This window comes from Marmota monax, unplaced genomic scaffold (assembly GCF_021218885.2).
Source record: "Marmota monax isolate L192 unplaced genomic scaffold, Marmota_monax_Labrador192_F-V1.1 WCK01_AAM20220418_F8-fsc02483, whole genome shotgun sequence".
In the NCBI taxonomy this organism is placed as follows: domain Eukaryota; kingdom Metazoa; phylum Chordata; class Mammalia; order Rodentia; family Sciuridae; genus Marmota; species Marmota monax.
The window spans coordinates 1-14,197 of NW_026692228.1; the positions used below are offsets into that span (position 1 = coordinate 1).

Below are 14,197 nucleotides of genomic sequence, written 5' to 3' on the forward strand. Positions count from 1 at the left end.
TGTTGGCAGCAGGTCCACCCTGGCCCCTGGAGCCCTACCTCCACTAGTTTGTTCTGCATGCCAGTGTGGCCAGCTCACAAGGCCATGGCGAACTTGCGGTTTTTCTGTTCCTGATTGTCCGTCTGAGACGTATGTATCCCATGGGAATGCCTTGACCTTTTCTGGTCTGATGGACTTATTGTTAAGGGAGGTTTCGGTACCTGACAATAATAGATGTTGAAACTAAATTTCTCCCCCCTCCCTCCTGCTTTTGGGTAGTTTTCCACTTCTGCTGCTTGGGGTATAAAAAAAGGTGTGTTAGCAATAAAGATTATTGACTCCTGGATGAAGAACCTTGGTGTCCTGTGTGTCTTTTAACCTCGCCGTCCCTCGCCGGACTCGGCTCCCTTGGCCGGACGCGGCAATTGGAGGTTCCCACCAAGATCCGGAAAGCAGGGGTAAGCGGACGGGGCTCACCTTCTAAGAAGGAAGGGGGAGGATTGGTTTAAAGATATTTTAAAGAGACAGGGTACGGTACGTACCATGACCATGGGTAACTCAACAGCGAAGGTTCGTCTGGCCAACGAACTGAAAGAGCTGTTAAATACACAAGGAACAGGAATAAAAACTAAGACTGCAACCGAATTCGTTGAAATTATTGCCCAGGCTTGTCCTTGGTTTCTGACAGGAGGATTTCTTAATAATAGTGACTGGGACCTGGTGAGGCATGACCTTCAGAAATTATTGAGGGACCGGGGCTCGGACAGTGTCCCAGTTGCCACCTTTTCCTTATGGAGGTTGGTAAAGGATGCTTTATTAACAGATAAAGTAAAGATCAAGGATCAGCTTGCTGAATGTGAACAGGCCCTTAATCAGGTGCAGGAGGAGCAAATGGCAGAATCCTTAAAGGATGAGGGTCCCCTTGGGGACTCGGGCTCGGAGGGTAGGAAACGCCTCCAGATTTCTAAGCCCAAAAAGGATCCTGAGGACCTCAGTTCTCTCTCTGAGGAAGAGGAGGGATTAGAAAGGGAGATAGAGGAACTAGAACATCGCCTTAAAAGGGCAAATGTGAGGGTGCCTAGGGCCCCCTCAATTGCCGCACCTCCTCCCTATAATCCTGATTGGAGTGAGGACGCCCCTACTAGACGGGCGGGGGTCCACTGGGGTTCTAGAGCGGCTCAGGTTTTTCCAATGATTGAAAACGCCGATGCTGATGGACAGCCGGCCAGAGCCCATGTCCCCCCAGCCTTCAAGGACATAAAACAGCTTAAGGAGGCGGTCATTAATTATGGACCTCATGCCCCTTTCACATTGACCCTCTTCGAGTCCTTCTCAGCCAGTCAACTGATACCCAATGATTGGCAGCAACTTTGCAGGGCTGTGTTATCTGGAGGGGATTTCTTATTGTGGAAAAGTGAATATCATGAAAGGTGCCGCGAGCTGGCTCAGATTAACCTGAATGCGGGCCATCAACGGCGAAATGCCGAAATGTTGACAGGAACTGGGCAGTATGCCACCATAGGCCAACAAATTAATTACGACCCAGGTGTTTATGCTCAAATAGCCTCAGCTGAAGTTCATGCCTGGAAAGCCCTGCCCGTTTCTAAGACTGAAGCAAAAATTTCCAAGATCTCTCAAGGACCCTCTGAACCTTATTCGGACTTTATAGCCCGCCTAATGCAGGCTGCTGGAAAAATATTCCCTAATCTAGAACAGGCTATGCCACTTATTAGACAACTGGCATATGAAAACGCTAACACTTACTGCCAAAATGCTATTAAGTCCTCCCGGGCCAAAAGTATAGATGACATGATTCGAACATGCAAAGATATAGATGGGCCTCATATTACTGGTCAGGTTTTGGCTGCTGCCCTTAAGACTGGAATGCAAAAATCTGATAACAGGGGAACCGGCTCTAAGGGGTGTTTTAAGTGTGGGAAAGAGGGACATATAAGGAGAAACTGCCCGGAAAGGAGCGAGGGTGCTGGCAGAGGGATGCCTGGAATTTGTCCTAGATGTCATAAAGGAAATCATTGGAGCAGTGAGTGCAGGTCAAAATTTGACATCCAGGGTAACCCAATACCGTCGGGAAACGGGAGCAGGGGCCCGCCCCGGGCCCCGGAAGCCAAAGTGTACGGGGCAGTGCAGGGACAGAACAGTGCCCCGGGGAGTGGGCGTCTCCGCCGCCTCCCACTGACCAACCCCTTTCTATCTGGGAACTCCCCAGGGGAACACCAGGAAGCGCAGGACTGGACCTCAGTTCCACCTCCCGAGCGGTATTAACTCCCCAAATGGGACCCCGGACGCTGCCTACTGGGGTTTTTGGACCCCTGCCAGAGGGGACGGTGGGACTAGTGTTGGGACGAGGTAGCACAACTCAGTGGGGCTTGAAGATTCTTACGGGGGTTGTTGATGCTGATTATCAGGGAGAAATAAAAATAGTAGTAGAAGCTACCCAAGGAATTGTTATTCTTTCCCCCGGGGAGCGTATAGCTCAATTGCTGTTGCTACCTTTAGCTTCCATTCCTGGGCACACCCTCCGTGGGTCCCGGGGTGACGGCAGCTTTGGCTCCACTGGAACTCCCCAGGCCTTTTGGGTAGCTCATTTGGATTCGCGTCCCAACCTGACCATTGAGATACAGGACAAGGCTTTCAAGGGAATACTAGATACGGGGGCGGATGTCTCTGTCATTTCTGAAAAACAATGGCCACCTGCCTGGCCCCTCCAGAGTCCCTCGGCCATATTACAGGGGATAGGACAGACCCGACCAAAAAGAAGTGCCTCCTTTTTAAAATGGAGAGATGGCAAAGGACATAGTGGCCATTTCCAGCCTTATGTGGTGACTGGACTCCCCACGAATCTTTGGGGGAGGGACTTGCTTCATCAAATGGGGGCTATTCTCACTACCCAGACTTTGAAAGGAAATAATAACTTTGTTAATAATGCAATGCTAGACATGGGATGGATCCCTGGAAGGGGACTAGGAAAGAGACATGAGGGCAGAATATCACCCGTGGATCCAGCAGAACAGGTTACCCGGCGGGGAAGAGACCGGAGAGGACTGGGAAATTTATCCTAGGGGCCACTGAAGTGCGGCCACCTCCACTGTCCATTACTTGGTTATCAGATGACCCTGTGTGGGTAGAACAGTGGCCCCTAACTAAGGACAAATTACAGGCTGCTTCCCTATTAGTTCAAGACCAGCTTGAGTTAGGACACGTGGTGCCCTCTACCTCCCCTTGGAATACCCCTATTTTTGTTATACAAAAGGGGTCTGGGAAGTGGAGTCTTCTTCAGGACCTACGGGCTATTAATAAAACTATGCAACCCATGGGACCCTTACAACCAGGGCTACCCTTTCCTACTGCGATCCCAAAGGATTGGCATCTTATTGTCATAGATTTAAAAGATTGTTTCTTCTCTATCCCCTTACACCCACGAGACCGAAAGCGTTTCGCTTTCTCCTTGCCTTCCACAAACTTTAGGGAACCTTACCAACGGTATGAATGGACCGTCCTACCTCAAGGGATGACTAATAGTCCTACAATGTGCCAATATTTTGTAGCTGAGGTTTTGCGACCCTTTCGACAGCAGTTCCCACAGCTCTACCTCATTCATTATATGGATGACATCTTACTGGCAGGGCCCAAGAAAGAAAGGCTTCTTCAATCTTATGAAGTCCTCCAATCCCTTCTAAAAGGGGCAGGGCTGGTCATAACACCCGAAAAGGTGCAGTTTCAACACCCTTACAATTATTTGGGATACATCATTAATAACATAGGAATCTTTCCCCAGAGACCCCAGTTCCAGATAAATCAGCTCAAAACTTTACATCAGTGGCAGACATTCCTCGGAGAAATACAGTGGCTGCGCCCGTCCTTTCATATTCCAACTGGAGAGCTCAAACCCCTGTATGACCTCTTGCGAGGAGATCCTTCTCCTACGTCGTGTAGAGTACCTACACCAGAAGCCTTACGAACACTGAGGCTAATAGAAGAGGCTCTGCAGGACATGCAGATTACACAGATAGATTATTCTCTGCCCCCCATTTATAGTTCTACCTTCTAAAATTACTCCCACAGGAGTGTTCTGGCAAACGGGTCCCCATTTATTGGGTCCACTTGCCGGCTTCTAACCCCTGGGTATTGACTCCCTTTTATGAGCTAGTTATTAACTTAATTTGGAAGGCTAAATATTTGGGTGATGCATTGTTTGGAAAAACCTTTGACATACTTATTCAACCTTACACTCAAGATATGATACACAAGTTACAACAAGAACATGACCTTTGGTGTCTTTTCCTGTGCAGCTTCAAGGGTCAGATTGATAATCACTTCCCTAAACATAGACTTTTGGAGAGCTTTAAAAGGTGTCCCATTATCTTCCCAAAGATTATGAAAAGGGAACCTATTCCAAAGGCCCAAACTGTATATACAGATTGGGCCAAAAATGGATTTGCCATCATTTTTGATGGATCTCAAATTCTCCAACAACCTGTGTCAGGTCAGTCGGCCCAAAAGGCGAAAGTTGAAGCTTTAATCATAGCTCTCAAAGTCTATAGTTCTATTCCTCTTAATGTATATACTGACAGCTTGTATGTAGCCAATCTGGCTCTAGTCATAGAAACAGCATCATATATTGGCAAGCAATCCACCATCACAGAACAACTACAGGTAGTTCAGCTTCTCATTTGGGCTAGACGAGATCCTCTATACATTGGCCACATCCGAAGCCATTCAGGGCTCCCTGGACCTTTGTCAGAGGGCAACGCAAAAGCAGACGCTGCTACTCATGCTGTTGGCCTTTCCTGTGTGACGACCGAATATGATAAGGCCTTACAATTCCATAACAAATTTCATTTAAATGCACAGTCTTTACGCTTCCACACAGGATGTTCACGAGACCAAGCTTTACAGATTGTCTCATTATGTCCAACCTGTGCACCATTTATTCATTCTCCTTCCCTTGGAGTTAATCCAAGAGGACTACAACCTAATGATGTCTAGCAAACTGATGTTACACACTTCCCTAGCTTTGGTAAGCTCTCCTTTATACATGTTTCCACTGACACATATTCTGGCTTCATTTTTGCCACCTTACATACTGGAGAGAAGGCTAAGGACGTTATCAGTCATCTTCTAAAAGCCTTTTCCTCCATGGGCACCCCACGATGCCTCAAAACCGATAATGGTCCCGCATATGTAAGTCAGGCAGTTCAACGGTTTTGCACTCAGTGGGAAATTAATCATAAGACTGGAATCCCTTATAATCCACAGGGACAAGCTATCGTGGAACGAGCCCATCAACATTTAAAAACTTATTTACAAAAAACAAAAGAGGGGGAGATATACCGGAATTGTCAGGGACCACAAGCACTTCTAAGCATAACCTTATTTACTTTAAATTTTTTATTCACTGACACTGGAGGGCGCACGGCTGCACAACGCCACTTTTCCCCTCCCACTGTACAAGATGCTCAAATAAGGTGGAAAGATTTATCCACCGGAAAGTGGCAACCCCCGGCTACACTCTTAGATAGAGTGAGGGGAGCTGTATGTGTTTTTCCCCCAGGAACTGAGAAGCCCATTTGGATCCTGGAGCGCTGCACCAAACCGGTGAATGAAAATTCAAGACAAAATGAAGTTCCCAAGATGGCTGATCCTGCCGCTGTTGTTCTCACCCCTTCAAGTGAGTGCCGAGACACATCTCATGAGCTGGACCCCGCTTGTGGCATTCATTCTGGACAGGTTTGTTGAAGGAGGGCTTGACCCCCCACCTGGGAATATTCATGAATATCTTTTTGGAGCCCCTTGTGAGTGTAAGGGAGGGCCCCGGCACTCGGCCCCCTCTGGTTATATCCAGAGCATTGATTGTGGGACTAAAGTAGCCTATATGGCGGCTGAACTCAATGAAAACATCGAAAGATTTAAGCAACCAAAATGGGTATGTGTTAATAAGCCCGGACTTGTTGTCCCTAATCCGACCGAGACTCTTGGAAGCTGTCCTGCCACTTGTCGTTACACCCCGGCAATGCACATCTCCTGTTATACATCAGCCTCAATTTGTGTTAATAATCAAGGAAAACAGTATTTTGAGGCCATCCTAACTAACACCCGTGGAGAATGGGGGACCACTTATAATTATATTCCTTTTCTTGGTGACCGGGGAAGGGAAGGCATCACGACTCGGTTAACGGAGGCGGGATGTGAGGTCGTCGTGGGTAAACCTTCCTGCTGGCCCATGCAGGCCCCTATCGGAATCTCTGATGGAGGGGGACCCACTGATGCTATCAAACACCTTCAGGTGATTAAGCTTTTAAAGCCGGAGATCCCTAAGCCTACATACCACCCCTTGATATTGCCCAAATCCCAGTTTCCTGATTTAGATGCCAATATATTAGATATCCTAGAAACTACCTTTTCTTTACTTAACAGTTCCAACCCTACCCTTGCTGGTGATTGCTGGCTCTGCATGACGGCAGGTGCAGTCATGCCATTGGCGGTTCCCATCAATTATACCATTGATGATGACAACACATGTCAATCTGGGCTACCCTTTAAGGTGCAGCCTCTAGGTGGTTTTATGTCATGCCTTCTGGGCATGATGCAAAATAATACCTATGATGTTGATGTTGGAATCTCTTCCTTTGGAAACTGCTCATTAGTAAAGAATTACTCCTCACCTACTCCGCCCATTTGTCCCCCTAATGGTACAGTTTTTATGTGTGGTGGAAATTTAGCTTTTCCCAGGCTCCCAGCAAATTGGACTGGTGGTTGCGTTCTGGAATTACTGCTTCCTGATATCACGATTATCTCAGGAGATGAACCCCTACCCATTCCTAGCCTAGACATCTTAGTTAGAAGACACAAGAGAGCTGTGCAGGCCTTACCACTCCTTGTTGGCCTTGGAATAACAGCTGCTGTGGGTACAGGCACGGCAGGATTGGGTACGGTTATACATTCTTACCGCCGCCTATCTCAACAGCTTATAGATGATGTGCAAACCCTGTCGGGAACCATTAAAGACTTACAAGACCAGATAGACTCCCTAGCAGAAGTAGTTCTTCAGAACAGGCGGGGTTTAGACTTGCTTACTGCCAATCAAGGGGGAATTTGTTTAGCCCTTGGGGAGAGGTGCTGTTTTTATGCTAACAAGTCTGACATAGTTCGAACAAAAATTAAACAACTCCAAGAAGACCTAGAAAAAAGGAGGAGGGAATTATTTGAGAACCCTCTCTGGACTGGACTTAATGGATTTTTGCCTTATCTTCTTCCCTTATTGGGGCCATTGTTAGGCCTCCTTCGAGTAGTGGCAATAGGACCCTGCATTGTAAATAAGATAGTACAATTCATTAAGGATCAAATTAATATCTTAGCCTCTAAGCCGATACAGGTTCACTATCAACGCTTGAAGATGGATGATCGCCCCTCTGAGATATACTTCAGACCTATCCGAAGATGAGTGTCCTCCTTAAAAGAAGAACTCCTGCCATATCTTTTCTCTATGCATACCTCTCCCTCTTGCCTTCCTGTACTAGGATCTTTGCTGTCTAATCTCTTGGTCCAATCACATCTGCCATTCGGCGGTGACGGTCATGGGTCCCGTAGGTGGAGACGGTTAAGTGTTTACCGCAATAATGTCTTGATAGGTCATAACACCTTGAGCTGATCTTGTAGTACCCAGTGACGGGCAACTTTCACGCTTGCTGTGCGACCTAAGACAGGGAATCGGGGCCTTCCCAGAGACGGGTAAGCATCGCAAGGGCTGTGAACGACCTAAGACAGGGGCTACTTGATTCCCACTGGCATGCAAAAAACAAAAGAGGGGGACTTGTTGGCAGCAGGTCCACCCTGGCCCCTGGAGCCCTACCTCTACTAGTTTGTTCTGCATGCCAGTGTGGCCAGCTCACAAGGCCATGGCGAACTTGCGGTTTTTCTGTTCCTGCTTGTCCGTCTGAGACATATGTATCCCATGGGAATGCCTTGACCTTTTCTGGTCTGATGGACTTATTGTTAAGGGAGGTTTTGGTACCTGACAATAATAGATGTTGAAACTAAATTTCTCCCCCCTCCCTCCTGCTTTTGGGTAGTTTTCCACTTCTGCTGCTTGGGGTATAAAAAAAGGTGTGTTAGCAATAAAGATTATTGACTCCTGGATGAAGAACCTTGGTGTCCTGTGTGTCTTTTAACCTCGCCATCCCTCGCCGGACTCGGCTCCCTTGGCCGGACGCGGCACATTATGTTTTCTTGGATACCTGACCCTCAATAATGATGTTCCCTTTTATTCCTGAAAACATTTATTATTCTATAGCCTGCATTATTCTGATATTATACAGCTATTCTGGTTTGAGGTGTATGAGAGACAGTGTTGGAATGGTTTATCTTGATATGTTTTGTGTATTTAATCTATCTTTTTCTTTATATATTAACTACATTTCTTATAGATAACATAGAATTGGATCTCGAAATTTGACCGAATCTGATAATTGTCATCTTTAGAAAGTTTTATTTAGGCCATTTATCTTTAATGTGATTATTAATATAACTGGAATAAAACTTTACTAACTTATTAGGTGTTTTTTGTATATTTTATCTATTTGTCCAATTTGTATTCTTCCTCTGCTTTCCTGAGTATTAAGTGAACAATTAAAAGACAGTTCATGTCATTTTACCTCTTTCATTGACATTAATTATGCATATTTTTATGCATTTATAGTGGTTTGCCTAGGATTTAAATACATCATTACATCTTTAATTAGTGCCATCTGTAATCAATCAGGTTTTACCTTCAAATGATGTTATTGTACCTTACCAGACGTTTGCACAGTTAAACTGGCTGATTCTGTAAGGCCAGTACTCCCACATGTCTTCTTATACATGTTGTTTTGTGGTGGAAATAGAGTAAAATCTGGGCCAAGATTTTCATGGGGCTGTGTTCTTTCCCTCTGGCCTTCCTCCAAATGAGCATTGTTAGTGATCTTTCAGACCATGTGTTTGAGAGGCTGGAGACATTCATGGAGAAAGAACTTGCAGAGGACACAGACTCCTCTGAACTCAGCAACCTCCATGTGCTTTGCAGGGTCCTTCCAGTCCACAGCTGTCCTTCTCCAGTTTGTCAGATTTCTAGTACAACTCATTTTACCTGTGTCTGGCTACGTGGACCAAATGTGTTTTGCTTTAATAATGTATTTTATCTGTTTACGACAGTGTTATTGTCCTGTGTAGAATATTAATGTATGTCCAGGATGTCATGTTCTAAGAAACACAACTTCACTCCTGACAAGTTTTGAATTCCTAAGTATCTACTGATTCCTAGAATTTCCATATGGTAATAAATGTTATATTGAAAACATTTTATGTAGAAAGGCTTTGTGATAACATGCCTTTAGAATACTGTAAACAAGGTTTTAATGTATGAAACTAGTGAGCATTTGAACAAAAGTATATAGTAAGTCCCTTACAACATGGCATAGCCCTACAAATATACCTAATAATGATTGCTTTTATCATAAAACTGTTCTATATTGACATATATTTCACTACTGAAATACCAGGAAATTAATGTGTTATTGGAAAACATGTAACAAACTGAGTATTTACATTGTACAACATACTTTATAATAAATATTCAAGAATGGGGTTTACCCTTAAAATTCTAGGAAAACTATTATGTATTTTAACTCTCATACTTTACATAATAATAAATACATTAGACTCAAAGTCCAAAACATTTATAAATGGCTACAAGTTTTTCAATGCAAAATAATTGTTTTGTAACTCATTTTTCTATCTGTCATTCACACTATGCCAAACATATAGACATGACAGCATTGAAATGAAAAGCATTGTTATTTTTTTCCTAGTCCAAACATTTTTTCTTTAACTTTCAATAACTTAGAATTATATATATTTTATATTTAAAAATTAAGATCACTGAAAATATAAATATTATGTTGTCTTTTTTATTGCCACATAGTTTGTGCTGTGGAATTGCTATTACTGAATAATAGTCACTAAATATCATAAAAGTCAGATGTTTAAATATAATAGTAATTAAAGAACACCAATTCAAATTTAGTTTAATCATCATTGTATGAAAAATATTTAACATAAGAAGTATGTAAATGAATGCTATGTAAAAACTATCAACAGGTTTCATTTGAGAATAAAGAGTATATCATCATATTGTTCTTATTTGGTAGTTTATTATCTATTTTTTTTTATCTGAAGCCTTGTGGGCTATGTGGTTCTTCCACCCAAATGATATAAAAATTTTAGGATCCTATGGTGGGTTTAAATATGAATTGTGCCCCAAAAGTTCTTTTGATAAAATGCAAAGTAGTTTAGAAGTGAAATGATTGGGTTATAAGAAACTAATCAGTGTGTTAATCCTGATGGATACCTTTGGGTATGTAATTTAATTTGTGAGCTGAGATTAGTAGTCTCTCTGGGCTCCCTGATGCTATCTTGAGCTGCTTTCCTCTACCACACACTTCTGCCATGATTCATTTATCACCTCAGGCCCTAAAGAGTGATGTTAAGCATCTATAGTCTGAGACCTCTGAAACCATGATCAGCCAAATAAAATTTTCCTCCTATAATTGTTCTTGTCAGGTTATTTGGTCAGAGAGGTAAAAAAATCTTACCAAACAGATACCCAGGCAAAGTTTAGTCAAATAGTTTCAGTCTTCTTTATTTTTCCTATTAGAGGTAAGATAAGAAATATTCAGACATAAACTACACTTATAGCCAGGAGCCCTGGTACATATCTCTAGAGTTCCAGTGACTTGGGAGGCTAAGGCAGAATCACAAATTTGAGGGCAACCTCAGCAATTTAGTGAGACAGTATCTCAAAATATAAAATAAAAGGGTTGATGTGGTGAGCCGCTTCTGCCGTTTCTGCAGATTATGGTCGCCATTACAAGATGGCGCTGGCTCCGCTGTGGTCTGTGACAAACAACTTCTTATCTGGGAAAGTTGGCACATGATTTTTCACCACCCTGTGAGAAAGTTCCACGCGGCAGCTTTGCATTGGGGCTTGGGATGCTTTATTAAGGCTGGGAGGGGCATCCGAGAGGGAGAAGAAGAAATATCAAGGGCCTGAATAAACTGTTGAAAGAAGATTCCCGAGTTGCGTCTTCCTTGCGGGCAAGGGGTCGCGACAAGTGGTGCCGAGACCCGGGAACCAGAACTTTCAGCAGTCAGGGGTGGTGCACCGGTTAGTCCCAGGTACGTGGGATCCGCGACCAAAGCGGGGTTAGTCCCAGGTAAGTGGGATCCGCGACCAAAGCGGGGCAGCTCCTCTGTAAACACAGAGAGAGCCTTACATTTTATTGCAGCTGCACTGTGTACTTTCGCTTCTACTTTTGCTTTTGTTTTTTGTGCTTCTTTTGTTGTTGTGACGACAGGGACGCTCCCCTGTAAAAGGAAGAGAGCGGGGACTTTTGTACTTTCACTTTCTTTATAGCTCTAAAAACATTATGGGCGTTGCTTCTTCCAGCCCAATTTTGTTGGCCCTAGATGGGTTGTTACATTCAAAAGGACTTAAGATAAAGCAGAGTACTTTGCAGATGTTTTTAAGAGAAGCTGATATAGCGGCTCCTTGGTTTGCTTTTTCAGGGAGTCTTACGGTTCCCAGCTGGGACAAATTAGGGAAAGATCTAGATTTCGCTCATGAGCAAGGTACCTTGCAGGGTGGCATTATACCACTTTGGAAGTTAGTTAGAGGATGTATAACAGATGGTAAATGCCAGGAAGCTGTGAGTGAGGGTCAAGCTATTCTTGAGCAACTGCATGAGGAAAAATCTGAAGGATCATGTAGTGAAGTGGCAGAGAGTATTAAAAGTAACAGTAGTGAGAAGGCAAAAGAGCCTGAAGATAAAAATAGGAGAAGGCTCTACCCAGACTTGACCGAATTAAAAATGCCTGAGAACACAAGCGACTCAGAGAGTTCTGAGGACCTTGATATATTATTACAACAACTACATAAGATAAAAATGAAAAAGAAGAAAAAGGAGACACAGGGCACACAGGCCTACTGTAAGAAGGGGAAGGGAGTTAACATCGGTCAACAAAACTCTGAGGAGGAGGAGGTAGAATATCTAGAAGAAGATATGGTGCCGATTGCCCCACCTCCGTATGTGGGGGGAGCCAAGGTTCCGGGAGATCTTTTCATGCACAAGTTTGGAGGACAGTTAATACAGATATGGGACTTGCATACCCTGTATTTCAGGACAATAACAGGGGAAGATATCATGAGCCTTTAGACTTTAAGATAATTAAAACCTTGGCAGAATCTGTCCGCACTTATGGCATAGATGCCGCTTTCACTCTCACTCAGGTGGAGGGACTTACTAGATTTTGCATGACTCCCTCAGATTGGGCTAGTCTAGTCCGCGCTTGTGTTTCCCCAGGGAAATATTAGGAGTCCAAAGTTGGCTGTTTAATGTTTCTGGCAGTACCCAAGACTCGGAGCGAGATAGGAGACTTAAAATTACTTCACACAATTCACAATTGTTTAATGCTACATTACCCTCCGCAGCAGTCTGTCTCCAATCTCCGTTCCTGTTTCTTTTGGCTAATGTTACATCACAGGGGATGCTTAATTGTTCTAATATTACCTGTTATTTGTCTGAGTGTTGGAATGGATCCTGGACTATGGCAATGGTTATGAAATTTCCAACCTTTGTCCCGATCCCGGTTACTGCAGATCCAGAGTCATTTCCTATTGTTGAACTGATTAGAGCCCGTAGAGATTTTGGAATTACGGCAGCTATAGTGACAGCTGTGGCAGTGTCTGCTGCTGCAGCAGTTACAGCTGGAGTAGCCATGGCCAGCCAAGTACAAACTGCGGCCATGGTTAATCAGGTCATCCAACAAACTTCCAGCATTTTAGAGTCTCAAAGTAAAATCAATCAACATATTTTATCAGGAATTTTGGCCATTAATCAAAGGGTGGATCTCCTCCAAGCTCAGATTGAGGAATTGTCAGACCTAGTACATTTGGGTTGTATTGATCAACATGCACATTTATGTATAACCTCTGTCAGATTTTATGATTCCAGAAATGCCTCCCGCATCATTGGAGAGTATCTATCCGGAACCTGGTCCATGGAAGCAGAAAACTTGATCCAGTCTCAACTAACTCAGATTGCTGTTCTGAATAGCACCCATGTCGAACCAGTGACTTTGGGTCAATTCACCAGTTGGCTATCCTCTGCCTTTTCCTTTTTTAAGGAATGGGTGGGAGTGGGCATTTTTGGTGTAATGTGTTGCTTCGGTGTTGTACTTTGTTTGTGGCTTCTCTGTCGCCTTAAAAACTCGCCATGCACAAGAAAAGGCTATGATCATACAACCTCTTGCAGCTTTAGAAAATGGCAACTCGCCTCAAGTCTGGCTTGCGCATCTTAAGCAGTAAACCTTTGTCATGGTCGTTACACCCCAAGTTATTATAACATTGCACTGGGATCGACATGACTTTCCTTGTTATTCTCTTAGTGTTGGAAAGCCCTTGCACTCTGCCGGTCTTACTGCCATTGCACGCAGATGGGTTTCCACACTAGTACTTTTCTATCGCCTTGAAGTCCGTGCCTTTCTTTCAGGGTGCTGTCAACTTGTTTGTCGTTATAAACAGCCACAGTTCAGCCTCAGCTATCCCCCTTCGTCCACCATCGTCACGATACAGGATGCGAGGCAAGGCACTGCACTTGAGTGATCCTTGACGTGGACCTCAAGGAGAGCATGTCCTATTGCATGCGGGTTAGACGCGTCCACGCCCTGCCCCATGAAAAAAGGCGTCGGCTGATATGGCCTCAGATCTGGGGAAGGGCCCTCCTTAGGACTGAGCCATACTATGCAGCCACTTCTGCACAGTGGGATAGGACCTCTACTCTCGCCTGTATTGTTTTAAGAAAACAGAAAAGGGGGAACTGTGGTGAGCCGCTTCTGCCGTTTCTGCAGATTATGGTCGCCATTACAAGATGGCGCTGGCTCCGCTGTGGTCTGTGACAAACAACTTCTTATCTGGGAAAGTTGGCACATGATTTTTCACCACCCTGTGAGAAAGTTCCACGCGGCAGCTTTGCATTGGGGCTTGGGATGCTTTATTAAGGCTGGGAGGGGCATCCGAGAGGGAGAAGAAGAAATATCCAGGGCCTGAATAAACTGTTGAAAGAAGATTCCCGAGTTGCGTCTTCCTTGCGGGCAAGGGGTCGCGACA

The 14,197-nt window shown here is 44.3% G+C and overlaps 1 long non-coding RNA gene across 1 annotated transcript; it reads left to right on the forward strand.

Annotated features, from left to right (window-relative positions):
• Nucleotides 1–10,850: 10,850 nt before the first annotated feature.
• LOC131423853 (uncharacterized) lies at nucleotides 10,851–14,154 on the forward strand. The gene is made up of 2 exons (XR_009225953.1): nucleotides 10,851–11,208; nucleotides 13,029–14,154. It is a non-coding gene; the product is annotated as an uncharacterized LOC131423853 (long non-coding RNA).
• Nucleotides 14,155–14,197: the final 43 nt, after the last annotated feature.